Raw genomic sequence first — 17,070 nt, forward strand, 5'->3', positions numbered from 1 at the left:
CCTTCTCTTCAGTAATACTCGAGATGTGTAGAAAACAGCGTGATCATATCACATCCTCAGTCTCCAAAAACTTTTTTTTTCCATCCTAAGCACCACTTGTCACCTGTACTAGTACATACAATGAAAGCCAAAGTTTAGAATACTGTTCTCACCAGGGTCAGCTCGAGTATAGGCACTGCGGAACTGCAGCACCCCCAATTTTTCTCGATATATATATTTATTAATATTTGCTTGTAATATTTAATTTTTATCAGACCTATACAATTCTCTTATTTTGTATAAAAAATAAAACTCCAGCATTTAGGAGGATGAAGGATGCTAGCAGCACTATGTTTACCTGTCATTGCTACTATTTGCTACGCACGCAAGCATATGAACATTATAGTGAGATGTAAGCTATTAGCATAATGTGGCACTGTCCGTTATGAAGTTCCACTGTTTATATGCAGTTTGCACCAGTAGTAGAGTGTTCGTAGTACTTATCGTGTTTACTCCATCTCTTTAAATATTTGGACATTACAATTAAAGTCTTGGGTGTGGACAGTAGGGTTTTTTCTCCCAGTTTATACTGGGGTTTTTCATCCTGCAAAGCAGGCAAACCTGACTTGAGAACCCAACACTACAGGACAGGATACACCGGGGTATACAGGGCTGACTGATCCGACCTCAAACCATTCACTTATCCTGTGAATGGTTTGAGGTCCGAAGGGTAAAAGGAAGATGAGATTGTATTATCCAAAAAAAAAAAAAGAATGGATTTTTTTAATTATACTAAACTTGTATAGTGGGTGTCCTTCTGCAATGAGTCTTCGGACTCCTTGGAGGTATCACGAATAATAATAATACACTACTTACAGTGTGTATGTATATTTTGAAAGTTGCAGCACCCCACCCCCCCACGATTTCAAGCCATGAGCTGCCACTGGTTCTCAAACCACTTAACTGCTCAGGGGAAGGCAGTCTAATTAAAAATCTATTCCAACACTTATTTAAAAGCAGAAGCTGGTCAACATCAATATGCATTTCAGCTTCAGGCTTATCTGTCTCATTGAGTAGTATACTATACTATATATACTATAACCCTCTCCTTCAAGGACTACAGTTTTCAGCTGTGTCAACAAGTTCTTTCTTTTTTCTAAATTGCTTGCACATACATTGATGTGCTATAAATTTTGCATCCCATCATGTGTATGGGTGGGATCATATAAAGAGTGATGACTCTGTAAATGTTTAGCTACCACAACTATAATAAATAATAATAATCAGAGTTAGTTGATCTCTGGCACGGGCAAGTGGGTTTTTTCTCCCGTAAACTCAAGAAAATTGACCATAAAACCAACATTATTTCAGACATTATTAAATACAAGTGTTAAGGACCACGAGATGGCAGCACTTGTTAAGCCGTCTCCCTTCACTGCGTGCCGCTTAATTTGCGATAGCCTTGGGCAACCTATCTCTGATTGGGTACCAGTAGAGACTGAACTGACCACTCAGTCTCCAAAAGTTAGATAGGGCTAAACAGCCTCGCCTACTCCCTATATATATACAGGGTGTTCGGGATAAATTTGACATATTTATAATTAATTATATTTTTCCGTAAGTTACATGTATTAACACACACTTCTCTTCATTTAAAAGTTTGGACCCTTCTTCATTCATATACAAGATGTCAGAAAGGATGGATAGCTGGAACCCACCTGAATCATGGAAGAGAATAACTTGTATCATGATGATTCGTGCCCGCCATCAAAATAAGGATATTACGACTGCTGCCCAATGCTCCCTGAATACAGTAAAAACAATCAGGCATGAACTAGAGACTTGCAATGGTGACTACGAGGATGTAGCAAGAAGAAAGATCCCTAGCAGACGATCTGATTGCGTTCGTACAGCAGAATTCCTCGCAAATCTGCAGGAACAGGTGTTGAAGAACCCTGGCATTGGAATTCGGGCTTTGTTCGTGGAGTTGCTAACTGTAGTCAAGCCCTGGATAACAAGGGTAGCCAATGGTAGGCCGTATGTATGGCAGCAGGATTCGGCCCCTTGCCACACCTCTGGGAAAAGTCAAAAATGGTTGTCTGAAAATTTCTACGACTTCACCAGTCCAAATGTTTGGCCTCCAAACTCCCCAGACCTTAACCCCATGGATTATTTTGTATGGGGCGCAGTTGAAAAAGACACCAATCGCACTTCCAGTAATACAAAAGCCCAGTTAATGGATAAAATTAAAACAGTTTTTGCGGCCCTTCCCAGGGAGACTGTAGCATCAGCTTGTTCGAGGTTCCGAAGCAGAATTGAAGCTGTGATTGATGCTAATGGTGGTTATTTTGAGTAAATCTTGTTGATAGTATTGTAATTAACTCTGCCTGTAATGTTTTTTTTGTCAATTCATTAAATTTAATAGATACAAAGAAGATTTTCTTTTCCTTACGAAACTCAAATTTATCCCGAACACCCTGTATATATACGGGAATAAAAAGGCGTTAGCTGATTTTACTTTTAATAAAACATTTATTTCGTTTTGGGTGACAGAATTCTGTTCACAAAATATTGTAAACCTGTAAACCCATGATTCATTTGGTACTATGGGTGGACCGAAGGTCAGATAACTGGTTCCTCCCTCCTTTAGAGAACAAATGTGCTTTTTTTTTTTCCAAGGCTACTTCAGATGTATAATGAGATATACACAATGGGGAAAATTAATGACTGCATCAGTTTGATGTTTGAACCTTAAAACTGAGGTGAGATAGTTGGGAGCCACGTTAAAAAATAAACAGTTGCTTGTCTGCTTTGCAGCAGGCAAGCAACTTTATTTTTTAATATGGCTCCCACCCACGAAAGATGTTTTTAAAAACCTACAGTACATTCGTATTGTGGGTAGGCAAAGAAAAACGTGCAGTCAATTTTTTTTGGGAGGGGGGGGAAGAGGGGTTATGATTGGAAGCCATAGTTTTTAAATAAATTTACATATTAAAAATATTTCATCCTCACCACGAACAAACACCAATAAAAGTTTCGTATCAATAGCAATGACAAGCGCAAACGGATGTCTGCATTAAATCGCAGTGTATTTGTTTCGTGTAACGTTAATTGTAAAAAAAAATTCTTTTCATATTTTCAACGGTGACACTCCTCATAATTCAGCCTTGAATCTAGAATAAATAAACGTTATTTTAACAAAAAAGAACATTTACAAAAAATAGTTCACCACACACCAATAATAATTGTTTCATATCTCACAGAAATAACGTGCAGAAGATCTAGTACTTTTTATAAATTTTTAGTGTTCGAGTACGTTGACAAGAGAGAAAAGATGGCGTCTCGCGTGTTAATGTTTCGTACCGTGTATTTTTGATGGTGAATTGTGAATTTGACTGATATGTTTTTAGAGATTTATGCTCATATACATTAATATATCAGTTAATTACTTGCTGCCATAAACAGACACTTTATTTTCAACACTGGTTTACCGAGGTAAGTCTATTGAATTTACAAGGGCGATACGCTAGGCCTACTGCCGCTAGTATCGCCATTGTTGTATTTTATATCGCCACATCTTATTGCTGGTAGACACCTTAGTGTGTCTACGGGATTTGCTAGTAGACTCTCAGTCTACAGGATTACCTGGGAAACTGTTAGTTTCTCTCAACTATGGAGTCTCCATATGACGAGCTTGACTTTAAACAGCTATTGGCTATCTTTAAACATGTAGGAGGCCTGCTACAAAGGAAATGGCCAGGTAAGGTGGCAATCCACCAGGTTGAGGAGGTAGAAACAGAGGACTGCCAATCCCCTGACCCTCTCCCCTGCACTTCTCAAGATAACATTAGAGAGATCATGTCACCGATTAATGATCAGACCCTAGTGGACTCAGATAACTCATTAGATTATCAGGTTGTCAGCAGGAAAAAACGTAAGAAAGATTCACCAGCGGCAGAGCCTGAAATAGTCCTTCAACCCCTGGAAAAAACAACTCCAATGGAGTTAACAGCACAACCTGACGTAAGTGTAGAGACCGAATCCAGGACACAACCTAAAGAGAGGATCCCACCTATAATCTTGAGAACCAAAGAAAAATGGTCACTAATAACAACCAAGATGAAGAACGTAAACATCAAATTTACATCAGCAAAGAGCACAGATGAAGGAATCCGAATTCAACCTGAAGGTATTTCGGACTACCGCCAACTCACCAGATTGCTGGATGATCTCAATGCTCCTTATCACACATTTCAGCTTAAAAGCGAAAAGAACTTAAAAATAGTAATTAGAGGACTGGCTGAGACTATTCCAGCCGAAGAAATAGCTACTGATCTGAAATCACAAGGCCTAGAGCCGATAAAAATTTCACGGATGTACCGATCGGACAAGCGCCCTATGCCTCTGGTCCTGGTTGAGATCAGTAAAGAGCATAAAGAGATTTACGATCTTAAAGTAGTTTGCAGTTTGGTCATCAAGATTGAGCCTCTCAGAAGAAAGGCTTCAGCTGGTCAATGCCATCGCTGCCAAAAGTATGGACATGCACAAAAGCTATGCAAGGCAGAGTTCAAATGTGTCAAATGCGGCAACAACCACCCTTCGCACACTTGTGTCAAGCCACGAACCACACCTGCTAAGTGTGCAAACTGTGGCGGCCCACACCCAGCAAATTACAAGGGATGCTCAAATTATCCACTCAACCTGCAGAAAACTAGAGAGGTTCTACCCATGCCCAATCAGAAGAGAATTACACCAGAAAGCAAAACGCGGGTTGTTACTCCTGAAAAGTCATATGCTTCTGCCGTCTATACTAATAATAAACCGGCATCTTGCAACCAAGCCACTGCAACAATCCTAGCTGCCACACTAGGAGAGATGTTGACAACCTTTAGCAAAACAAATCCCAGTCAGGCTGACACCAATAAATTCCTCAAAAGCACACAAGTCATCTTCTCTATGATTAATGGATAACATGGTCAATTTAAATAATTCACTACAGATTGCTTATTGGAATGCTAACGGGCTAAAAAACAACCTCCTAGAACTAAAAGAATTTACTGAAAGATACAAGATAGACATCCTTCTGGTCAATGAGACGCACCTTAGACCTTGTGACAACCCCAAAATAAAGTACTACACACTACTAAGATCAGATAGACTTAATGCCAGAGGGGGCGGAACTGCTATATTTGTTAAAAATAGCATTCGATACAATGAGATCAAGAAATCAGCAACCATAAACCTGGAAGAAACAGGAATTGAAATACAAACAAAAAACAAAGGCAGTTTAAAACTATATTCAGTCTACAACCCTCCAAGCAAATCACTTCTAGCCTCAGACCTCTCCCAACTCCTTGACACAAACGAAGCAACAATAGTGGCAGGAGATCTGAACGCAAAACACCCTGCATGGAATAGTAGAAACACCAACAACAACGGGAAGAGCCTACACAAATTTGCTATGTCAAGAAACATCACCATAGCAGGTCCTGTCGAACCAACTCACTATGGACCAATGGGCAGGCCTGATGTGCTAGATATCGCCATTTTCAGAAACACCCCATATCATTTCAAATTGCAAGTTATTAATGATCTTAGCTCCGACCACAATCCAGTTCTGCTTAGCCTTGGCAGAGAAGCAGTAACCATCCCCGAACAATCCTACATAAACCTCAAGAAGCTCAACTTAATTCTCAGTAACACCACAGGCCCTGTTCCAACTATCTGCTCACCCAAAGAAATAGACATAGCGATCAATAAACTAGAAAGAACAATCCAATCTGGCCTTACAACAGCCTCCACCGTCACCGTTCCAACCCAAACTAACCTGCTCCCTGAAGAGATCCTAAAACTTATCCGAAGCAAAAACAAAATTAGGCGACGGTACCATTCAACACTATCACCCCAGGATAAAAAAGAGCTTAACAGAGCAATAAACCTAGTCCGATATGCAATCAAAGACCATAAAAATCAGCAATGGGAGAGAAAACTAAGCTCCTTAAGCATTGAAGATAACTCACTATGGAAGATGACTAAAGCCCTTCGCAGCGATCACCTCAACATAAAACCAATACATGGAGAAAAAGGTATAGTCTACCGAGACGATGAAAAAGCTGAAGCTTTTGCAGACTCATTGGAGCTGCAATTTCAACCAAACTATACTCATGCGGACTTGCGCTTCATTGAAGAAATCCACAAGCAAGTACGCTATGCACTTCGTCGTCCCGCCACCCGTGACAACTCAAACTACACTACACCAAATGAAATACACCAAATTATCAAGAACCTCAATAACAGAAAAGCTCCAGGTCCTGATCAGATTTCAAACAAAATTATTAAAGTACTTCCTCATAAAACAGTAATGCATCTTGTGGCAATCATTAATGCTATGCTAAGACTCAATTATTTTCCCACTCGATGGAAGCAAGCAGATGTAATCCTTATACACAAACCAGGGAAGGCGCCCCAGTTCCCCCAGAATTACAGACCTATCAGCCTCCTGTCGAGCCTGGGGAAAATAGCAGAAAAAGTAATTCTTAAACGCCTCCAAACTGAAACAGAGAATCTAGGTGTAATCCCAAAAGAACAATTTGGATTTAAAACTGGACATAGTACAACCCAACAAATCCACAGACTCATAGAATACATCACTATTGGATACAACTGGAGACAGCATACAGGTGCAATCTTCCTAGATGTGGCAAAGGCCTTCGATAAAGTGTGGCACAAAGGCCTCATCCACAAACTAATTACTGCAAAATACTCACTAAACCTCATTCAAATCATAGACTCTTACCTAAAAGACCGAAAATTTCAAGTAAAACTTCGTGGACTCAGATCAACTACAAGAAGAATCACAGCAGGTGTCCCACAAGGCTCCCTATTATCACCACTACTCTTTAACATTTTTATCTCTGATGTCCCAAGTACGACATCAACCATCATGGCATTTTATGCGGACGACATGGCAATACTCACCAGATCGCTCAAACCATACCTGGCCACCCAAAGATTACAGACTGCAGCTAAAAATCTTGAAAAATGGTTTCGATTATGGAGAATAGATGTTAATGCAGATAAAAGTACGGCCATACTATTTACAAGGAAGAAAGCAGACCATCATGGAGCAATCACGATGTTCAACACGGTTATCCCATGGCAAACAGAAGTAAAATACCTAGGAATCATACTAGATAACCGTCTCAGTTTCAATTCCCACATCTCTCATGCTTGCAATAAAGCAAATTCAACAATAGCTCAGCTCTACCCTCTACTCAACCGCAGAAGCAAAGTCAGTCCAGAAAACAAATTAAGAATATACAAAACAATCATCAGACCTATACTGTCTTATGGTTCCCCGGCGTGGAGTCACACCTCTCCTAGCAACATCAAACGACTGCAATTAATCCAAACCAAATGCCTCCGAATGATCTTTGATGCCCCATGGTTTGTAAGAAACACCATTCTCCATCAAGATGGAAACATGCAAGACATACCTACATTTCTCCTCCAGATAGCAACCAAGTACTTTACTCAAGCATCACTCCATCCCAACCTACTCATTCGTGAGTCATCCAATTATGATGAAAATGACAGATGGAAACATAAACGCCCAAAGGCGGCCCTGATCACAGATTGAAACCTTTCAACACAGCCCTAATAAGGGCGAGCCAAGTGCTCAAAAATTTCTCCATTAAACAGAGAATTTCAGAGCGATGTAGGGAGTGAAGTCCACGGGACTGATATCCATCTAGCCACAGAAGATAAAAAAAAAAAAAAAACGTTGACCGACAGATCTAGTACTTTCTTCCTTCCGAACGATAATAATATGAGTTAAACTTATGAGTTTAATCTTTTTTCTTCTTCCACCTCCCCATATGTCACAAGCATGATTTATTTTTTTCCCTTCCCCTCTCACTGTTCGCTACCCTTACCCCGATCCCATACTCACGCAATCCGACTAGTATTAGCCAATGAAAATATATTCTTTGCTATTCAAACACCTGTCACGTGTTATAAGATCACTACAGCAATGAAAACAAATGGAAAAATTAAATATTTTAATGAGTAACCACCTTTTATTAATGTAGAAGGTAAATTGGACCCCATTGAAAAGATAAATCCAGCCAACAGTGGTCAGTTTTTAGACATGGGAATGTATAGGGGGCGTTACGAAGAATTTGATGGAGAACTGCAACTATTGAAGATTAGAAGCATTTGAAAAAAGGTTTTCTTGGAATAAAGTTTTTGAAATGAAAAAATGCTGTAGGAGAATAAATGTTTCCTAATTTAACAACGTTAGTTAAAGCTGTACTGTGCCTCCCTCATTGATCAGCAGCAACTGAAAGAAAATTTTCCCTACTGAAAATAAATAAGAATAAAATAAATCAACTACAAACTCCCTTGATCAATGGACTCCTTTTGACAAAAGGAAAATTGAAACTTTCATCAGCTACAGATTTTACTATTTCTGAAGAGTTAATGTCTGAAGAGTTAATGAATTTAGCAAAATCTGCTAAAAATAATGAATAAATACTTCCAGTGTTTTTCTTGTGAAGGGGAACCTCTGTATGTATATATATAAATAGCATAGTAAATAACTGAAAATTTAATGTTAATTATTTTGAACACTAAAAATTATATATTAAATTAATACACATGTGAAGCTAGAGTTACAACTGAGACTTCTGTTATGAATGACAACTACTACAGCTCTTGGACTTATGACTAGTGAGTTTTGACTTTTTTTTCCCTTTTTGTCGTACATGTGTTAATTTAGAGGTTTTACGTTGAGTTCATCTATGATAAGGTAGTGATAACGGAAAATGCCCAAAACAAAACAGAGTGAAACGAAAGCAAATAAAAATCTAGTACTTTTTTTTCTTTCTTTTTCAGATTTAGTACCTTTTCTTGCATAAGTTGGTACGAAATATTTTTGCTGAGTGATCACCCTGCGTTTGAGCAGTGTGGTATGACATAACATGCAATGATAAGCGCAAACGAATATCTGTGTTAAATCGCAGTGCATGTTTCGTAATCGCGTTAATAGAACAATTCCAATTATTAACTATTCAATCAATGTCGAAATATAAGCTGTAACCTTTAACAGCTATTGCACTTATTATATATAATAGAACATATATATAATAGAACAATTCCAATTATTAACTATTCAATCAATGTCGAAATATAAGCTGTAACCTTTAACATGTATTGCACTTATTATAAGCGTGTGTGTATATATATATATAAATATATATATAAAGTAAGCCTTGTTTATAAACACGAAATTAATTTTCATTTTTTCCTTGGGGGTGCTGCAGTGCTTATGTACATGTATATAAGCTGTAACCTTTAACATCTATTGCACTTATTACATATATATATATATATATATAAATATACATGTATATAAGCTGTCACGTGTTATATATATCATATATATATATATATATATATAAAGTAAGCCTTGTTTATAAACACGAAATTAATTTTCATTTTTTCCTTTGGGGTGCTGCAGTGCTTATGTACATATATATACATATATACATGTACAGGCCACCACTGATGGAAATATTACTTGATATTAATATTAATAATAAAGAAATAAAGTAAGCCTTGTTTATAAACACGAAATTAATTTTCATTTTTTTCCTTTGGGGTGCTGCAGTGCTTATGTACATGTATAGGCCACCACTGATGGAAATATTACTTGATATTAATATTAATAATAAAGAAAAATAACTTCCCTAACACCTCATTCCCCAGAATGGGGTCAAATTCTTTTCTTTTAGCTTAACTTTTTAGAAGTAATAAGCCTGCCGATTTCTTCCCATTACCAGTATTGGTAGTAGAGTTCATTTCTACAAGTAATTTTGTTTTAAGGATGATGGGAATAATGGCAGTTGTCTGCTATTTCCATCATGTTCCTCGCTTGCATTGTCATGTGAAATAGTTCTATGCTTGAATCCCCTGCCACCTAGTGTATATAAAATGTTTAGTTCCTGATTTGATCATTATCAATTTCCTGATGTGTACCATGATTAAGTTGACATTAATAGTTTCCTATCAACAATTTTCATCAATTCTTCCTCCCTCCAAAAAAAAAAAATGATGCATCCGATTCTGTCCAAGTGTCATTAGAGTAAATGCTCTGAGAGCTGCCACTATATATATGAATGAAAATATTTGCATTTTGGAAGGCAAGAATGGAATTCTGTGTATTTAGCTGAGGGATGTATTGAAATTGAAGGAGAGGACCTTGGAATGGCAGTTATTGGGTGCAGGTAGCATTCACATATAACAGCTGTATTTGGACTATGCAGATTTGCTGGTGAATGGTCCAGAGAAGCATGACAAGGGATCAGTGATCTTCCTGAATATTGTATATGAAGATAGAATAAACAATTCTAGATTGTTTTTTTTTTTTAGAGGAATCTCATGCATATAAATAAAAATTTAAAAAAAAGTTGTACACCTATCACATTTATACCATGTGTAATCCAGAAACATTTGCTAAAAACCAAACGTGGCACTTTTCAACTGCAATGTTTGGCCACTTCAGGGTTCTAATAAGTGGTGGTTATATACATGGAAATTGCAAAAAATTATTTGCCATTCAAGGAGGATAAACAAAGTGGCAGGTGCAGAAACAGTAAAGGAGTTGAGTTTAGGGCATGGTATAATATAATACCAACTGTGATCACCTCATACATACACATGGAATCTTGTGGATAGTAAGCTTAGCTGTTTCATCATGCATAATCTTGGACATTGTTCTCAGGAAGCACTGAAAATTACCATATTATATATTAAATAATATATAAATATAAATAATAAAGTGAAAAATGAAACCGTTATTATATATATTTATTCCACATAGCAGAACTGTTCTCTTTTTACACCCACGGCATGAATAGAAAATTGTACCTATATAATTATATAACTAGGTTTAGCAGTAGCCAAGTTTTGTAGCTGAAATACTGAATGGTATGCTTTTCCATTTAATATGATAAAACTTGTCTTTTTCTTACCCATCTTGTGTCTCAATTTTGTTAATGACAGACTAGTAATTAACTTAGGTACTCACATGAAATATAGATATTTCATGTTATTTGAACATAAGTCTGCTGTATCTATTCTGGTTTGTACATGATCATTGCATTTCACACGTAATTTGCCAAAATTAACAATTAATCTTGCATTCACACATGTTTATGACATCTTATGAAAAGACATCTTTATGGATGGCTGGTCTTTCTAAAGAAAGTGAGTACATCTGCTTAAGTAATAGTTTTCAGCAACTTATATATATTTGCATAAAAGAAATATATATACAAAATGCACATTAGTTTTAAAAGGATAAATTTCTGGAGTCTTTCATCTATTTTTTTAAATGAGATGGTTTTCTAAATGTTCACATTATAGAAATCATTGTTTTTGTAGGTAAACTCCTACTATCAACTGTAAATAGCAAACCTAAGTGCTTTTATCTATTCTTGGAATTATTAGAATAGATAGTTTTGAGTCGTGTCTCTTAAACTTGAAAGTACCAGAAATTGTAGTTATATAACTATTCTATTCTAGAAATAATTTAATAGAAACGCTAGTGATGGGTTCGGGTGGCAAGTGCAGATCATTAATAGTATGCTAGCAGAAACTGTGCAAGTAGAAGGGAGGGCACTTCATTAATATGTGGGATTGATTGATTTCAAACTTGACTGATTGAACTATATATGAGATAGACTGCATTTAAATGGTTTGGTGTCAACACTGTTGCTGGAAGGGAGCTGCAGTGAAAAGACCTGAGGAAGTACGAGGTCACAAATGAAGAGCAGAAAAGGAGAGGCGAGTAATGAGAATGAGGGTAGGAACACAAGATAGACACTGCATGAGAAATGTGCATGTTATGTTAGATTTAGAAGTGAATGTATGAGTGAACAAGCAAGAATTGAAATGGACTGAGATATGGAGTGTTTGGATCTGAGAAGGAATGTAGGATTTGTGGAGAGGTGTTTGTGGGACTTGTAGAACTGGAAATGAACTATTGTGTTTATAAACAAATGCCAAGGTATTCAAAATATAAGAGAAAATTGTTGCATTGAAGAAATTAGTTCACCCAAACATTGGATGAAATGAATCTCAGCATTATGTTATGTACCGTGAGGCACAAAATGAATAAGTAGTCCATCCTCTTGGTTATAACAAGCATGTCTTCAGTCCTATTAATCTTGCATTCACAAGATATTTATGACTGGTCTTTTTAAAGAAAGTGAGCACATTTGTTTAAGTAATAGTTTTCAGCAACTTATATTTGCATACAAAGAAATACAAAATGCACATTAGTTTTAAATCGATAAATTTATGGAGGGTTTTTTTTGAGGAACTGGCTTCTACAAGTGAATTAAATCAATTACTCGCTTAAAATTTTAATTTTTAGTCAGTTTGCTACTAAATTTAATTAAATCATTAATAAAAAATGAATTAATTTCAAGTAGCTGGTATAGAATTCTAGAATCACATCTTCAAACTAGTCTTCCACTGTGTCCACAAGTTAAGTTTCAATTGTTATTTGTGATTAGGCTTGATATATATATATATATATATATATATATATATATATATATATATATATATATATATATATATATATATATCAAGGCACATATATATATGTGCCTGTCAAGCACTTCCAATTTGTCAAAACAATGTCATTTCAGAAATATTGAGCAAAACAGGAAAAAGTTGCAAAATGTATTGAATGGCAGTCCTACAATCTCACAAACATGACTTGCAAGGATAGCTGTTTTGTGCTATCCTTTTAGCATTTTTAACACAACAGTTTTGCTTTGGCTCATACAGTCATCACTAAATGCTTCCTTAAACATTTGGTGGGCCTCTGCAGCAGTCTTTTTAAGGTTGAAGTAAAATTTCATGCAGATTCTTTGATCCTTAAAATCCACCATTCAGTCAGAAGAAAGTTGCCAAGCTACTAAAACACAACACTACTAAAATGTGCAAAAAAGATTATGTATGCTATCACTGTAAAGTGTACTAATCCTCAGTAAACAAAATTCATAGAAAACTAAGCAAAATATAAAACCAAGAAATAAACAAGTAACAAGCGCAAATTTTACAAGACAATTTTGTTGTTCCAACCAACATGTATTCCTGGCACAAATAAATGAATCACCTGAACATTATTTGTTCACTGGATTAGCCTGTCCCTAATTATTTACCGAACTAGCAAATATATATATACACAGTGGCCTTTTATCATTTAGTTATACTTGGTAAGTCTTTCCCTCCCCTCTTTTTTTAATCTTACCTTCATAAATGCCCATCTAGGATCACGTTATTCACTCTACCCAGCAACCTATAGGACACACACATATCACAAATGTTAATTAATAATTCCTTTGCAAGTAGAGCTATTCAAATTTTGTTTTTTTCTCTCCTTTTCTATTTTCAATGGCTTATTATGGTTCACATATTTACACCTTTCAGTAATTCAAAAAAAAAAAAAAAAAAAAATATATATATATATATATATATAGCATTCTCTCAATTGTTTTCTAAAAGCAAACAGTCCTCTTCTATGCAGATTTGGTTACAAACTGTCAGGATGCATGGCACATCTGCTGATAACACAAGCATGAAATTTCTATGGGGCAGTGTTTCCAATTGCATGTGGTTTACTTGTGATTCTGATGACACATTGAGATTTGAGCCAGATTCAATAGACAATTTCTAACAATGAGTTTAATTAACAAATCTATATGTACATAGATGAGCAACAGTTTATTAGATTATTTATTATACAAGGTGTTTCAAAAGGGGGTATACAACTTTGAATAACAATAGAAGGTAAATGGCAATAGATTAACAATTTTATTACAGTGCAAATGTTGTGTAGCACTAATAGTAGTCCCATTTGTAATCAATTTCCTGCCAAGCAAGACAAAGCATATCTTGTGTAACTTCAGCAATGGTGGTAGTAATTTTGGAATGCCACTCATCCACATTGATTGGTAGTGGTTGTACAAACACTCAATCTTTTGCAAAGCCCCAGAAGAAAAAAATCTAATGGTGTAAGGTAAGGGGAATGCACTGGCCATATTCCAAGCACCTCTACCAATCCATCTGCTTGGAAAACAGGTGTCGAGGTATGACCTTATGCCCATCAGGTAAGGTGCTCCATCTTGCTGCAAATGTGTCTGCCGTAGTCATCTAATTGTGGTGTTAGGTACACTTGTCCTTGTAGCATGTCCAAATGTCTACCACCAGTAATGGTAGACTAAAAAAAAAAAAAAAAAAAAGGGAGCCAATACACCCCCTTGCTTCCTGTTGTACCATCATTTTATATTGTGGTTTAAGCCAATAAAAATATAATCTGGTTGGCTGAATCCCAAATTGCGAGACCATCCTCGTTTGATCAGTATCCAGGTGCACTACGAGAAAATGAGAAACACGTGCTTGCTCTGCACTATCAAAACTCACCATTCTCAAATGGTGATGTATCAATCAAGCAAGAATCTATCACTGATTAATTCTTTTGCTCTCTTTCTTCCTGTCATACACCAGACTTGTGTCTGCCATCTTCACTTAAGATATTCTTAGACTTGTCTTTTACCTTAGCAGAAGTTTCCACTCTTAGTCAGAAAACTGGAATCAATCTTTCTTTCTGTTGATTTGTTCCTCTATTCTCTTATAGAGCTCTGAAATGATAAAGAAAAATAAACATCTTATGCTTCCTGAATTCTGTATTGCTAGTCTAATTGATAACAAACCAATGCACTTACTCAGTAGCATAATAAATAACTATTTTAAAGCTTCCATGTAGATCCAAACTGCGTGTTAAGAAATGTATGATAACAACAAATTCTGTTGAAGCCATGTAAAAGAGATGGTTACAAGTTTTTGCATGTGGAGTTTGGGAAAAAAATGGACTTTTATTTTTAAGAAATGGACAACAAAAGTGGCCAAAAAAAAGTTTGGAAGTAACTTATGAAATGCTAGCAATATCAGGAAGAAAGTAGTAGTGAGAAATAAATTTGTAAAGGTGATATCCACCCATGAAATATAAACCTATAGCACACTAAGTACCGTAGGTGAGTCAGTTTTTAATTTTGCTTTTATGTAAACTGGAAATCCTTCCCACAAAGTTAAAAATTTTAGAAAAAATTTAACGGCAGAAATTTATCACCGTAACAACAATTGGAAAGTTTAAAACGAACAGGAACACAGCTGCAATCGTCGATGACAGTGCATCCACTGGTTGGAAATAGTGCGTCTTATATGCTGGCAAATACGGTATATTACAAGTAAAAGAATGATTACTGAAGCAGATGGTATATGCATGACAGATACAGATCTCATTCAACTAATCATCATCATCATCAAATTCCTGCCATGTACCCTCAAGGGGTGTACAGGATATGACAGTACTACATGAAAAAATTACATCATTACTAACTTCCTATCTACAATTTTCCTCCAAATCAGTCTGTTACTTGTCAAGACTCCAACATTATCAGATCTTATATTTCTATCGTCTAAGGCACTTTGTACCGTATCAATCCACCTATATCTTGGTCTTCCTCTGGGTCGTTTTGCTGCCAACCTGGCAGAGAATACTTGTTTTGCTAATCTTTCCTCTCCCATTCTATTTAAGTGACCATACCACCTGAGATTAGCTCTGCTAATGCATTCCTGGATGCTGACAATGTCAAGTTCTTTCGTAATATCCTCATTTTTAATATGATATTGCCATTGATGCCATCTGTTCACGCCTCTAATCTTTCTCAGGACTCTCATATCTGCGGTCTCTAGTCTTTGGTCAAGTGTTTTACTTCTGACCCAGCTCCCAGATCCATAAGTTAAAACTGGTTTGAACACTGTCTTGTATACAGCTAATTTAGTGTGCCAACTAATTTCTCTCTTATTCCATATGAATTTATTCAATTGACTTCCCACCATACCAGCTTTGCTGATTCTGTTGTCTATTTCTATATGTAATTTACCATCTTCAGTAAAAATCATGTCTAAGTAGCTGAAATGTTTTACTTGTTCCACAGGTTCTCCATTCACAACACAGTTGACATTTACAATGATTCTGCCTATTTTCATTGTCTTTGTCTTTTTATTGCTGACCTTCATACCATATCTATTACAACAGCTATTCAATTTAGTCAGAGAATCTTGCAGACTTATAGCAGATTTATTTAGAAGTATAACATCACCACATAAAGCAAAGAGCTGACATTAACATCTCCAATTTTGATATCAGGTTTAATACCACTTTCCTTCATAATGTGATTCATATAGATAATGAATAACAGAGGAAACAATGTACATCCTTGTCTCACACCAGATTTAACATTAAACCATCTTCCTGTACTTCAATTCTAACTGCTGACTTACAACTCATATAAAGACGAAGTATTGCTTGATATAATGCCCCATTGACACCATATAACTGCAGCGTATTGAATAGCTTCTCTCTTGGCACCTTGTCATATGCCTTTTCCAAATCGACAAAACTTAAATACAATCTTTGTTATATTCCCATGCTTTCTCGACTATTTGTCATAAAGTGAAGATCTGATCCTGACAGCCTCTATTTGGTCTCAATCCAGCTTGTTCTTCACCAAGCTTTTCTTCCACAATTCTTCTCAACCGTTTCTCAAGTATACTTGCATAGATCTTGCCAGAAACACTCAGTAGGGAAATACCTCTGTAATTCTCACATTCAGTTTTATTTCCCTTTTTATATATGGGTACTATGAGAGCTCTACTCCAATCATTGGGAATTCGTCCCTCTGTCCAGGCTTTCTGAACTATGTGGTGCAGCCACTGTAAGACTTTTATACCACCATACTTCAGCATTTCTGGTCGATCATCATCTACTCCTGCTGCCTTTCCACATTTCAAGCCTTTGATGGCTTTTTCTACTTCAAGTATGGATATGTATTCCTGACTGCATGCCTGGTCAGTGTTTTTTTTTTTTTTTTTTTAATCACTGTGCTGTCATCACTGCTTGTTTCATTTAGCTGTTTTTCAAAGTAATTACTCCATACTTCAAGGATATCT

At 36.3% G+C, this 17,070-nt stretch overlaps 1 long non-coding RNA gene across 1 annotated transcript in view; it reads right to left on the minus strand.

Moving 5' to 3' along the window:
* Positions 1-13,713: 13,713 nt before the first annotated feature.
* The window catches only part of LOC150103485 (uncharacterized), a 28,170-nt gene continuing 24,813 nt past the window's right edge, over positions 13,714-17,070 (minus strand). Inside the window, exon 6 of the long non-coding RNA XR_016548806.1 lies at positions 13,714-14,696. This is a non-coding gene — a long non-coding RNA (uncharacterized LOC150103485). The remainder of the gene's footprint in view (positions 14,697-17,070) is intronic.

Source organism: Typopeltis vanoorti, chromosome 9 (genome assembly GCF_054136105.1).
Source record: "Typopeltis vanoorti isolate ZY-2024b chromosome 9, IOZ_Tvanoo_1.0, whole genome shotgun sequence".
NCBI lineage: Eukaryota > Metazoa > Arthropoda > Arachnida > Uropygi > Thelyphonidae > Typopeltis > Typopeltis vanoorti.